The sequence below is a fragment of the Callithrix jacchus genome, chromosome 13 (genome assembly GCF_049354715.1).
Source record: "Callithrix jacchus isolate 240 chromosome 13, calJac240_pri, whole genome shotgun sequence".
Lineage (NCBI taxonomy): Eukaryota > Metazoa > Chordata > Mammalia > Primates > Cebidae > Callithrix > Callithrix jacchus.
This window is the reverse complement of record NC_133514.1, coordinates 92,660,861-92,674,034: the sequence shown is the minus strand read 5'-3', so window position 1 is coordinate 92,674,034 and position 13,174 is coordinate 92,660,861. Positions and strand designations below refer to the sequence as shown.

The 13,174-nt window shown below is 45.7% G+C and overlaps 1 long non-coding RNA gene across 3 annotated transcripts; it reads right to left on the bottom strand.

Annotated features, from left to right (window-relative positions):
- Positions 1–981: 981 nt before the first annotated feature.
- Positions 982–12,419, bottom strand: LOC103787665 (uncharacterized). Of its 3 annotated transcripts, XR_008476067.2 has the most exons (4): positions 12,197–12,419; positions 11,902–12,061; positions 6,464–6,589; positions 982–1,865 (listed from the first exon to the last, which is right to left on the bottom strand). It is a non-coding gene; the product is annotated as an uncharacterized LOC103787665 (long non-coding RNA). The 3 variants fall into 3 exon arrangements; XR_613367.5 differs by lacking the exon at positions 6,464–6,589 and having other exon boundaries at positions 1,412–1,865; XR_013525894.1 differs by lacking the exons at positions 982–1,865; positions 6,464–6,589 and adding an exon at positions 11,414–11,838 and having other exon boundaries at positions 11,917–12,061.
- Positions 12,420–13,174: the final 755 nt, after the last annotated feature.

Sequence of the window (13,174 nt, the reverse complement as noted above, 5' to 3'; positions counted from 1 at the left end):
CGGAGGTTGCAATAAGCCGAGACTGCACCACTGAATTCCAGCCTGGGCGACCGAGCAAGACTCAAAAAATAATAATAATAAATAAATAAAAGAATGTGGTAGATCAATGTGGACTCGTACAGAAAAAACTCCATTTTTCTTTACTTTGCTGAATAAAGAAAAAAGCAAGGCATAGAAAAACATGAAGTATGTGGAATATGTTACTCTTTATGCTTTTAAAAGGAAAATGCTTATAGATTTGTTTTTTGTTTTTTAATTTTTTATTGCATTTTAGGTTTTGGGGTACATGAGCAGAGCATGTAAGACAGTTGCGTAGGAACACACATGGCAGTGTGTTTTGCTTCCTTTCTCCCCTTCACCCACATTTGGCATTTCTCCCCAGGCTATCCCTCCCCACCTCCCCCTCCCACTGGCCCTCCCCTTTTCCCCCCAATAGACCCCGGTGTTTAGTACTCCCCTCCCTGTTATAGATTTGTTTTATCTCTCTGAAAGAATTCCCAAGAAACAGGTCAGAAGTAGAAGGGAGACTCACTTTTCATCTTCTACCTTTTCAGAACTTTTGAATTATTTACTACATGCCTGTATTACAGTTTGAAAGTGTAAATAAGTGAATAATGTTTAAAAAAAAAAAAAAAAGGAGAAGGGGCGAAAAGCATCAGTTGCTACCCTCCCTCCAAAGTCAGCTCTGCCACGAAGCCATCTTCCCTTTCCAGATGGGATAGTTAACTTCATGTGCCAACTTGGTGAGCCACGGTACCCAGCTAGTTGGTCAAACATTATTCCAGATGTTTCTTTGAAGGTGTTTTTGTTTTTTTCATTTTGTTGTTTTATGAGATGGAATTTCACTCTTTTCACCCAGGCTGGAGTGCAATGGTGCAATCTTGGCTTACTGCAACCTCTGCCACCCATGTTCAAGCAATCCTCCTGCCTCAGCCTGCCAAGTAGCTGGGATAACAGGCATGCGCCACCATGCCCAGCTAATTTTTTTTTTTTTTTTGTATTTTTAGTATAGACATGTTGCCCAGGCTGGTCTCGAACTCCTGATCTCCAGTAATCCATCTACTTCCACCTCCCAAAGTGCTGAAATTACAGGCATGAGCCACCACACTCAGCCAAAGATGTTTTCAAATGAGATTAACATTTAAATCAATAGACTTTTAGTAAATTAGATGACCCTCCATTGAATGGGTGGGCCTCATCCAATAATTTCCTCAGAGGCAAGAGGGAATTCTGCCAGCAGACTGCCTTGGGACTCAAACTTCAACTCCTCCCTGGGTTTCCAGACTGCAGGACTACCCTGTAGATTTTGGACTTGCCAGCCTCCATTGTCATTCGAGCCAATGCCTTAAAATAAACTTCTCTATAGATATAGCCCCTGCTGGTTCTCTTGATCTGGAGAGCAGAGACACTAGGGCTTGAGAGAATCTCTGGGCCCAGGCTTGTGCATAGGCACAGATGACGCAGCCTTTGCAACCTGCTGGGGAAAGGATGGGGTCTGAGAATCATTCACATGGAGACTGGACACTGACCTCACTTTGGGGTCAGAGCTGGGAGGAAGGTAGCTATAGCCAGGCCTCCCCCTGCATGTGAAGCAAGCCCACCCATAGCTCTCCCATGGACACTTTGAATACTCCCGGAGCGTGAACTGGAAGCTCTATTTGCTTCCTCCTGGCCCTTCCTCAGAATCTTTCTTTTCTGTTTCCTCTCTCACTCTCCAAGTCCCTTCCCTTCCATGTCTTCTTTGTGAACAAGGTTATATCAATAAGGCAAAAATAAAGACGTTGCTATGTTGCTGTTTCCTCCCAAGCTATGAGCTTATTCGCCTCCGTTCAGTTACTCTTCATGGCTTTCAGTGCCAGCAAGTCCTGCTGAGCAGAAAAGACAGTCAATCAGCTGGTTACTTTGTCTCAAAGACCCACATAGTAAGTTTGACCATTGTCCTCAGCTTTCCTTGACCAAATAAAACCAGGCGATTCAAGTCAAGATGGCTGAAAATGACATGTAGATAGATGCTGGGTGCGGTGGTTCATGCCGGTAATCCCAGTACTTTGGGAGGCTGAGGCAGGCGGATGGATCACTTGAGGTCAGGAGTTTGAAACCAGACTGGTCACCATGATGAAACCCCATCTCTACCAAAAATATAAAAAATCAGATGGGTATGATGGCATGCTACTGTAATCCCAGCTACTCAGGAGGCTGAGGCAGGAGAATCACTTGAACCTAGGAGGTGAAGGTTGCAATGAGCCGAGATCGCACCACCACACTCCAGCCTGAGCGACAGAGCAAGACTCCATCTCAAAAAAAAAAAAAAAAATGACATGAACAGATGGCCTCTTTTTTCTCCCTTCCCAACTCACGATACACTGCATTTTTCATTCGGATTGTGTTATTCTTTCCTTATTCCACCATGAAATCGGGCATAAAATAATCTCAGAACTTGTATTGGGTGGTCCCTTTACACTAAGTCTCCTTCCAGATTCAATTAAGCAGTCAATCCACAAAGACATATTGAGCTCAGTTATGATGAAGGCAGCACACTAGCCATTGAAAAGATTCAAAAAGGCAGAAAAAGAGCTTATGGACAAGATGAGTGGATAAAGCACAACACATAGATACTACTCAGGAGGCTGAGGCAAGAAAATCACTTGAACTTGGGAGGTGGAGGTTGCAGTGAGCCGAGATTGTGCCACTGCACTCCAGCCTGCGTGACAAAGCAAGACTTAGTCTCAAAAATAAAAATAAATAAGCTCACATTTGAGTTTGTCTGACGTTATGTCAGAAACTCACAGAGGAAGTAATAGTAAAATAACACTATTCAGCCGAATAAATAAATGGAGCTTTATCATCCATGCAAAGTTATGTACGTTGCCCCAGAGCTGATAGTTTCAGCCACACACAGGAGAATTATCAGCAAGACAAGGAATTTGTTCTAGGAGCAATAAATAACAAAGACCCACATGTGGGGTGAGTTGTTCACTTCAGCTCATTGGTCTGGGCCTCCAAATGGACAAGACTCCACCATCAGGTGACCAGCCTGGTTACATTATCACTGGGAGCTGTTACAAGCCCGGCTGATGTGAGCAGAAAAGAATTGCATGTGATCTGCCAAGAGATACTGGACAGTGGCCTCCACTTTCTCTACCCAGATCACCCAGTCTCCTTATCGGCACAGTCAGGATAATAAAGCTTAGGTTTATTTGGATCCCTCAGAGGACACTTCCACGTGGGAACAACTGCAGCTGTCATCTTGGACTTTACTCCCAGCAGACTCAGTGGAGAAAGTGGGGAGCATTCTGGGTACCTCTGTAGAGGGGCTTCAGATCTGAATAGATTCCCAAGCAGGACGAAGTTCAACTTCCTCCAGGATATTTCCTCCAGCTGGCTGCTGGGTTTTGCAATATCCTCCCTTCATATTCTCTAGAAATTCAGACCCCCTACTTTTTTTTCTTTTTTCTTTTTGAGATAGAGTCTCGCTGTGTCACCCAGGCTGGAGTGCAATGGAATGGTCTAGTCTCACTGCAACCTCCGCCTCCCAGGTTCAAGAAATTCTCCCTGTCTCAGCCTCCCGAGTAGCTGGGATTACAGGTGCCCACCACCACGCCTGGCTAATTTTTGTATTTTTAGTAGAGATGGGGTTTCGCCATGTTGGCCAGGCTGGTCTTGAACTCCTGATCTCAAGTGATCTGCCTGCTTTGCCCTCCCAAAGTGCTGGGATTACAGGTGTGAGCCACTGCGCCCAGCCTATTTTACAACTTTATAAGTTACAGATAAATTATAACAATGGAAAATAGGCTGGGCACGGTAGCCTACACCTGTAATCCCAGCAATTTGAGAGGCTGAGGTGGGCGGATCACTTGAGGTCAGGAGTTCAAGACCACCTTGGCCAACATGGTGAAACCCCATCTCAACTAAAAATACAAAAAATTAGCCAGGCGTGGTGGTGGGCACCTGTAATCCCATCTACTAGGGAGGCTGAGGCAGGAGAATTCCTTGAACCTGGGAGGTGGAGGTTGCAGTAAGCCAAGATCACACCATTGCACTCCAGCCTAGGCAACAGAGTCAGACTCCATCTCAAAAAAAAAAAAAGTTTCACCTTCACTTACACATTTATTTTAATATTCCCAATCTCTTTCTCTTCACCCAGTCTGAAGTGCAGTGATGCAATCTTGGCTCACTGCAACCTCCTCACCTCCTCCTCCTGGGTTCAAGCAATTCTTGTGCCTGGTAGCTGGGACTACAGGCACATGCCACCACACCAGGCTAATTTTTGTATTTTTAGTAGAGATGGGGTTTGACCATGTTGGCCAGGCTGTTCTCTAACTCCTGACCTCACATGATCCTCTCTCCTTGGCCTCCCAAAGTGCTGGGATTATAGGCATAAGCCACTGAACCTGGCCTGGATTGTCCCTTTTTTTTTCTTCCATTGTTTTTTGAGACACAGTCTCATGCTTTCACCCAGGCTGGAGAGCAGTGACATGATCTCAGCTCACTGCTGCCTCTGCCTCCCAGGTTCTAGCGATTCTCCTGCCTCAGCCTCTGGAGTAACTGGGATTACAAGCACGTGCCACCACACCCGGTTAATTTTGACTTTTAGTGGAAACAGGGTTTCACCATGTTGGCCAGACTGATCTTGAACCCCTGACCTCAAGGGATCTACCACCCTTGGCCTCCCAAAGTGATGGGATTACAGGGGTGAGCCACCACATCTGGCCTGGATTGTCCTTTAAACTGGTTTTAACTCCTTGCCAGTTTTCTTTTTCATGAGTTAAGTTAAATATAATCTTTTTTTTTTTTTTTTATGAGACAGGTTCTCATTCTAGGGCCCAGGCTACAGTGCAGTGGTGTGATCATGGATCACTGCAGGCTCGATTTCCAGGCTCAAGCGATTCTCCTACCTTGGCCTCCAGAGTAGTTGGGACCATAGGCATGGGCCACCAAACCTGGCTATTCTTTTTTTAATTTTTTTGTAATGATGGGTTCGCACTATGTTGCCCAGGCTAGACTCCAACTCCTGGGCTTAAACGATCTTCCCACGTCAGCCTCCCAAAGTGCTGGGATTTCACGCATAAATCACTATGCCCAGCAAAATCTTATCATGTATTAACTTTTTAAAAGAAATCTACTCCTGGCCAGGCACGGTGGCTCACATCTGTAATCCCAGCACTTTGGGAGGCCGAGGTGGGTAAATCATTTGAGTTCAGCAGTTCGAGACCAGCCTGGCCAACATGGTGAGACCCTATCTCTACTAAAAAATACAAAAATTAGCCAGGCACGGTGGCCGGGGACTGTAATCCCAGCTACTTGGGAGGTTGAAGCAGGAGAATCACTTGAACCCAGGAGGTGAAGGTTGCAGTGAGCCAAGATCGTACCACTGCACTCCAGCCTGGGCCACAGAGTAAGACTCTGTCTCAAAAAATAAAAAAAAAAAAAAAAAAAAATTAGCCAGGCATGGTGGTGCACATCTGCAATCCCAGCTACTCAGGAGGCTGAGGCAAGAGAATTGCTTGCATCTGGGAGAAAGTGGTGCAGTGAGTTGAGATGGTGCCACTGTACTCCAACCCAGGTGACAGAGCGAGACAACATCTCAAAAATTAAAAATAAAAAAATTGCCCACTCCAGAGATGCTATGTCATACAGACTCCAAGATGTCCTCTGTGGCATTCCCCTGCTGGTACTCACTCTCCTTCCTGTGCCACCATGAGGAGCAAAGACAGAGTACTACATGCACCCTTTGCTGACAAAAATGATGGGGAAAAGCTTATTCTGACAGTGAACTGGTGCCATCTAGTGGCCCATTGTGTCCCTCAGCCACTCCACTGAAGAAATGTGTCCTTCAAATGAAGTTTTTGTGAATAGTAATATTTGGAGCTTCTTTCTGGGCTAATCTTTGGTAATATCCAAGACAAGTTTTCCCATAATTTTGGTATCCCTTTTCTGAAATCCTCCCCCATGACAGGCAGGCATAATGGAGAGAGAGCAGGTGTCAGGTCCGCCTAACTCTATGCATAATGCATCCACAACCACTTACTGGCTATATAGGACCTTGGCAAATTACCAAACTTCCCTGAGCCCAGAGTTCTTCCTTTGTAAAACATGGTAGTACAATCCTCTTTACAAAGCTCTTCTGGAGAATAGGTGTGAGGAACCATACACAGTGCTCAGCATACAAGTAGATGCTAGCTAAATAATTAGTTATAGTCTCCTGTCTTCCCTTTATCATAGTTGCATCCTATCTTCTCTCTGGGCTCCAGAATTGCTCTCCATTACCTAAAATATTCATTGACACTAAGAAGCATGAGATTGCATGTATTCCTCTCCCCAGAAACACAAAGGATTCATGCCAGGAGGCCTGGGGTTCAGTCCTGCTCCAGCTGTGCCATTTACTGGGTTAGTTAACCTTTCTCATAACAAGAAAATTGGGTTGTAAAGATTATTTGATTTAATGAATGTGAAAGTAACTCACATAAGCATTCAGGCTGGGTGCAGCAGCTCATGCCTATAATTCCAGCACTTTGGGAGGCCAAGGAGGGTAAGTCACTTGAAGTCAGGAGTTCAAAACCATTCTGGCCAACATGGTGAAACCCTGTTTCTACTGAAAATATACAAAAATTAGCTGGGCATGCTGGCACATGCTTGTAATTCTAGCTACTCAGGAGGCTGAGGCACTAAAATCATTTGAAACTGGGAGGCAGAGGTTGCAGTGAGCAGAGACTGTGCCACTGCACTCCAGACTGGGAGATGGAGTGCGATTCTGTCTCAAAAAAAAAAAAGCATTCAATAAATCTGAATATTCATTCCAGAAATAGATGCATTTTATAACAGGAAAGATGGAAGGAGGCAACTCTAACATAATTGGTCACTGTGGAATTTTAGACATGAAGTCAGATATCCAGGCACGAATTGTATCTAATTGCATTTCAACTCTACACAGGCATGTTAATCCCAGTCTCATAGTTCCCTTCAAGTTTTTAGAAAAATATTTGTCATGGAGTATGTAGAACAAATCAATTCTGTAATAATTGTTAGTATAAAGGAGTTAGCACGCTGAAAAGAAATGGAATTAACATGTTGAAGAGGAGGATGGGGAAGTGGTTCACACCTGTAATCCCAGCACTTTGGGAGGGCAAAGCAGGCAGATCACTTGAGGTCAGGAGTTCAAGACCAGCCTGGCCAACATGACGAAATCCCGTCTCTACTAAAAATACAAAAATTAGCCGGGCGTGGTGATGGGAGCCTGTAATCCCAACTACTCGGGAGGCTGAGGCAGGAGAATCGCTTGAACCTGGGAGGCAGAGGTTGCAGGGAGCCGAGATCGTGCCACTGAACTCCAGCCTGGGAAACAGAGTGAGACTCTCTCTCAAAAAAAAAGAAAAAAGAAAAGATTTGCTAACCCCTGTCTAGTCTCAAGGAGAGCAGACAGTCATCACCACATCCAGTTGTCAACCTCAGCATCCCTCAAGGCGGCCACCCAGGTATGTCTGCTAGAGGATACAATGTGGAGTAGACAATAGCATCTATAATGTACTCCAGCCAAAATTACCTAATTGGAATCCACCCAGTTCAAAGCTATGATACCACAAAGAAGCAACTAGACAAATCCAAAAGATGGTAAATTATGTAGATAAACTGGCTTGACATCTTCAACAAGACTGTCGTGTAAACAGAAGCTATGAAAAATTAAGAGACCCAAGAAAGCTGGGCATGGTGGCTCACAAGATCTCAGCACTTTTGGAAGGATTGAGGATCACCCGAACTCAGGTTCAAGATCGCTCTGGGCAACACAGTGATACCTCTTCTCTACAAATAATTTAAAAATTAGCTGGCAGGGTGCAGTGGCTCATGCCTGTAATCCCAACACTTTGGGAGGCCGAGGCAGGTGGATCATGAGGTCAGAAGTTCAAGACCAGACTGGGCAACATGGTAAAACGCCATCTCTACTAAAAAATAGAAAAAATAGCTGGGCTTGGTGGCTCATGCCTGTAATCCCAGCTACTTGGGAGGCTGAGGTAGGAGAATTGCTTGAACCTGGACCCGGGAGGCAGAGGCTGCAGTGAGCCGAGATTGGGCACTGCACTCCAGCCTGGGATACAGAGCAAGAATCCATCCCAAAAAAAAAAAAAAAAAATAGCTCGGTATTGTGGCAGGTGCCTGGAGTCCCAGCTACTCAGGAGGCTGAGGTGAAAGAGTCGCTTGAGCCCAGGAAATCCAGGCTGTAGTGAGCAGTGATTGCACCACTGCTCATCTAGCCTGGGTGACAGAGTGAGATTCCATCTAAAAAAAAAAAAAAAAAAAAAAAGAGGCTCAAGACAACCAGGCCCCTCACAGTGTCTGATGCCTGTAATCCCAACACTTTGGAAGGCTGAGGCGGGCGGATCACTTGAGGTCAGGAGTTTGAAACCAGCCTGGCCAACATGGTGAAACCAGTCTCTACTAAAAATATAAAAATTAGCTGGGCATGTGGGGGGTACCTGTAATCCCAGCTACTCAGGAGGCTGAGGCAAGAGAATCACTTGAACCCCAGACGCTGAGGTTGCAGTGAGCCAAGATTGCACCACTACACTCCAGCCTGGATGACAGCAAGTCCGCCGCAAAAATGAAATGAAATAAAAAGAAACAACAACCAGATGTCAGGTAGGACCTAGATTGGGTCTTGCTTTGCTTTGTTTCTGGTGTTTTTGTTGTTGTTGTAGCTGCTTTTTTTTTTAGACAGAGCCTTGCTCTGTGGCCCAGGCTGGAAATGCAGTGACAGGATCTCAGCTCACTGCAACCTCTGTCTACCAGCTACAAGCAATTCATGTGCCTCAGCCTCCAGAGCAGTTGGGACTACAGGTGTGTGCCACCACAGCCTGCTAATTTTTTCCATTTTTAGTAGAGACAGCGTTTCACCAAGTTGGCCAGGCTGGTTTTGAACTCCTGGCCTCAAGTGATCTGCCTGCCTCAGCTTCCCAAAGTGCTGGGATTATAGGTGTAAGTCACCACACCCAGTGGATCTTGCTTCCAACAAACCAACTGGAAAGAACATTTGGGGAACAACTGGGATAACTGAAATTCAGGTTCGGTATTAGAAGAGATGAAAATGTATTGACAAGGTAAAATTGAGATTAACTGGAAAACAATCAGATTACAAAATAATATGGTTTCACCTGGTAAACATGTATATATACACACATATGAAGTATATACCTCACACTATACTAGGATATATATTAAAGGTTAATCTTTTGGAAATATAAGGATTTTCTTTTCTTTTCTTTTCTTTTTTTTTTTGAGACTGAATCTTGCTCAGTCGCCCAAGCTAGAGAGTAGTGGTGCAATCTTGGCTCACTGCAACCTCCGCCTCCTGGGTTCAAGCAATTCTCCTGCCTCAGCCTCCCAAGTAGCTGAGATTACAGGTACCTGTCTGTGCCTGGCTAATTTTTGTGTTCTTAGTAGACACAGGGTTTCACCATCTTGGCCAGGCTGGTCTCCAACTCCTGACCTCGTGATCCACCCACCTCGGCCTCCCAAAGTGCTGAGATTACAGGCATGAGCCACCACACCCAGCCTAGGATTTTATTTTCTTAATCTTCTTATCTGCTATATCTAACTTTCTACAAAACACATAAATAATTTTAAATTTTGGAATAATTTAAAATTTTTACTTATTTATTTATTGAGATGGAGTCTCACTCCGTCACCCAGGCTGGAGTGCAATGGTGCTATCTCGGCTCACTGTAACCTCTGCCTCCCAAGTTCAAGCAATTGTCCTACCTCAGCCTCCCAAGTAGCTGGGATTACAGGCATGTGCCACCATGCCTGGCTAATTTTTTCTATTTTCAATAGACATAGGGTTTCATCATGTTGACTGGGCTGATCTTGAACTCCTGGCCTCAAGTGGTCTGCCCACCCCGACCTCTCAAAGCACTGGGAATACAAGTGTGAGCCGCTGCACCTGGCCAATTTAAATTTTTTAAATAAATAAATGGCTCTGGCTGCTCTAGATGGATTACAGGGGCAATCAAGAGTGGAAGCAGGTTGTCTAGTTGATCAGCAATATGCTTTTCAGTATGTTTCCCAAGTCCAGGTGAAAGCCAGACTTTTTTTTTGAGATGTAGTCTCAATGGTGCTATCTCAGCTCACTGCACTGCAACCTCTCTGCCTCCCAGGTTCAAGTGATTCTCCTGCCTCAGCTTCTCGAGTAGCCGGGATTACAGGTGCACACCACCACACCCAGCTAATTTTTGCATTTTTAGTAGAGATGGTGTTTCACCATGTTGGCCAGGCTGGTCTTAAATTCCTGATCTCAGGTGATCCTCCTGCCTCGGCCTCCCAAAGTTCTGGGATTACAGGCCTGAGCCACTGTACCCAACTGGAAGCCAGATTCTTGCTGGAAATGAAGCTTTTCCTTCATGAGAATCCCACATGCATGACCAAAGAGATCTTATGGCTGGGAGCATAAACTGGGGATGTTAAAGGGCTTGATATTATCTGGGGTATTTTGTTGCCCAGAAGAGCTGGGTGGAGATTTGCATAGGTCCAAGGAGCTGCTCAGTAGAGAAGTGTTCGGAAGAGTGCTATCCAGAAGCCTAAGGCAAGGCACCAGCTCTCTTTGAAGTTATACAAAGGCACTGCCAGGGAAATCACACTCACACACAAACACACACACACACACACACACACCATCAGTTACAGACAAGACGAAAAAATAATGTACTTTTAAAGAAAAAATTTAAAAAAGAAAAAAATAATGTACTTTTAAATTTGATCTTAAAACAATTCACACCTCTTAAATATTATGCAGAATAAGTAGAGCTCTAGTAATAAAAAGCAAACTTTGCAGCTTGAGGAATTAAAGTGTCTCAGGAAAACAAAGAGAATGAAATCCCTTAGGAAAACCTAGTGAAGAAAAATAATGTCAGCTGTTACCCTAACTCTGGGAGGTAAGGGAGAGACAGCCACACGGCAGAGAGGAGCAGCCAGCAGCCCAACATAGGGAGAGGTGAATAAAGGGACTCCAGCCCCCTGAGTAAGGGATTACATTTTCTGATTGTTGTGAAAAGAATTCCCCTTTCCTAAATAATAAGGCCAATTTCTAAGTGAAGCTCAAAACAGCATTGTATGGGAGGCTCAGACTAAGAAGAGCAAAATAAATCCCTGGCAAGGGATTAAGACTTCCCTCTCCCCCCCACCACCCTACCCTACTGCCTGCTCTCCTGAAGGCCCAGGAGCCACGAGGGGCAGGGGAAGTGGATGATAATGCTGAAAGACAGAGCATTGAATATTCACTCATCCGAAAATCCCCAAAGACATTCCTTTCTAAGAAGATGATCAGAGTAATTCATATTAGCCAACTGATTTAGTGTGCCACGGACAAACCCTTTCCTAAGAATTTATAGCCTCAACTAAAAACAGTTGTTTGGACAAACTGTCAAACTCCTGTAGGGCTCAATGGACATCTGTCTGTGTGAGGTCAGTGAGGAGAATGGCTATTATTGGAAAAAGCTAAGGGTTTGTTGTTTCCTGCTGCTCCCAGGAGATCTACAGAGTAAGTGGAGCCTCTGTGGTTACCATTAGGCAGAACCCAATAGAAGGCTCGGGAGAGCTGCGTTTAAATTCAGCACTTGCGGGAGACCGGCCAATCACTTGAGGTCGGGAGTTCCAGACTAGCCTGGCCAACATGGCGAAATACTGTCTCTACTAAAAATACAAAAAATTAGCTGAGTATGGTGGCGGGCACCAGTAATCCTAGCCACTTGGGAGGCTGAGGCAAGAGAATCACTTGAATCCTGGAGGCTGAGATTGCTGTGAGCCAAGATTACACCACTGTACTCCAGCCTGGGCAACAGAGTGAGACTCCATCTGAAAAAAAAAAATAATTAATTAATTAACTAACTAATTCAGTACTTGCTACTCCATTCCCACCTTCTTGGCCCTTGCCTGGATTTCTGTACAGCTCTTCTGGTTCTCTGCTTGGAATTCAGTCCCAGGTTCCCGGCCTCACCAATGTACCCAGCCTCAGCAGCAGAATAATCCTCCTCAGCACAGCTTTCATTGGGTCCACTTTGATAAGTTCAGGCAGCAGCTAAGACAGAATGGGATGTGGTGGATGAAGCCGTGAGGGCAGAGCCAAAGCTGGGATGAAGAGAGACAGCTGACCAAGAGACAGACTGCCAGGCAGGACAGGAGAGCAAGACTAGGACACTGAGCCCCGCATTACCTGGGAATATGGCGGGCACCGTAAGAAGTCGAGAGGCATGAAAATGTGCCGAATTGGCAGCAAGAATGGTGGAAAACAGCACAGGATTCACAGGTGTTAATAGATCTAGGCTCACATCCTGGCTCTGTCCCTTCTGAACTTCCGATTTCTCATGGGTAAAACGACACATGCATAGCTGCTGCGGTACACACTGGGATGTGCTTCCCAGACACCTCCCGGGAGTGAAGGACTTAATCTCCCTCTGCTGGGAGGGCTGTTAGTCCTCTCTGAGGATTGGCTGAAGAAGACTGCCCCACCCAAGGTCACGCTTCTTCCTGGGCGCCCACAGCCAATGACTGAATAATACGGGAGGAACAAAAGCCCAGCCCCACCCCTTGGCAACTGCAGGAATGCCAGGCAACTGCAGGGATCTCCAGCCCCTGAATCCCCTTGGGGTGGAGGCGGGTTGCTGGCGCTATGTCTGTCTGCTCTTCAGTTCTTCCTAACGCTCCCTACCATTGTAGAACGCAGGGGCACGGCTTACTCTCTGAGTCCGCTTCCTGGGCAGCCAGCTTGCCACAGCCATCTCATCTAATCATGAGGTTCCGTGAACTTTTTTTTTTTTTTTTTTTAATTTATTTTTTGAGACAAGGTCTCACCCTGTTACCCAGGCTGGAGTGCAGTGGCGCGATCTTGGCTCACTGCAACCTCCACCTCCTGGGTTCAAGTGATTCTCATGTCTCAGCCTCCAGAGTAGCTGGGATTACAGGCGTGTGCCACTATGCCCGGCTAATTTTTGTATTTTTTAGTAGAGACAGGGTTTCACCATATTGGTCAGGCTGGTCTCGAACTCCTGACCTCAGGTGATCCGCCTGCCGCGGCCTTCCAAAGTGCTGGGATTACAGGCGTGAGCCACCGAGCCCAGCCCGTGAACTACTAATGGTAAATGTAAAGCATCCGGCCACAACACGTAGTATAGGTTGAGTATCTCTAACCTGA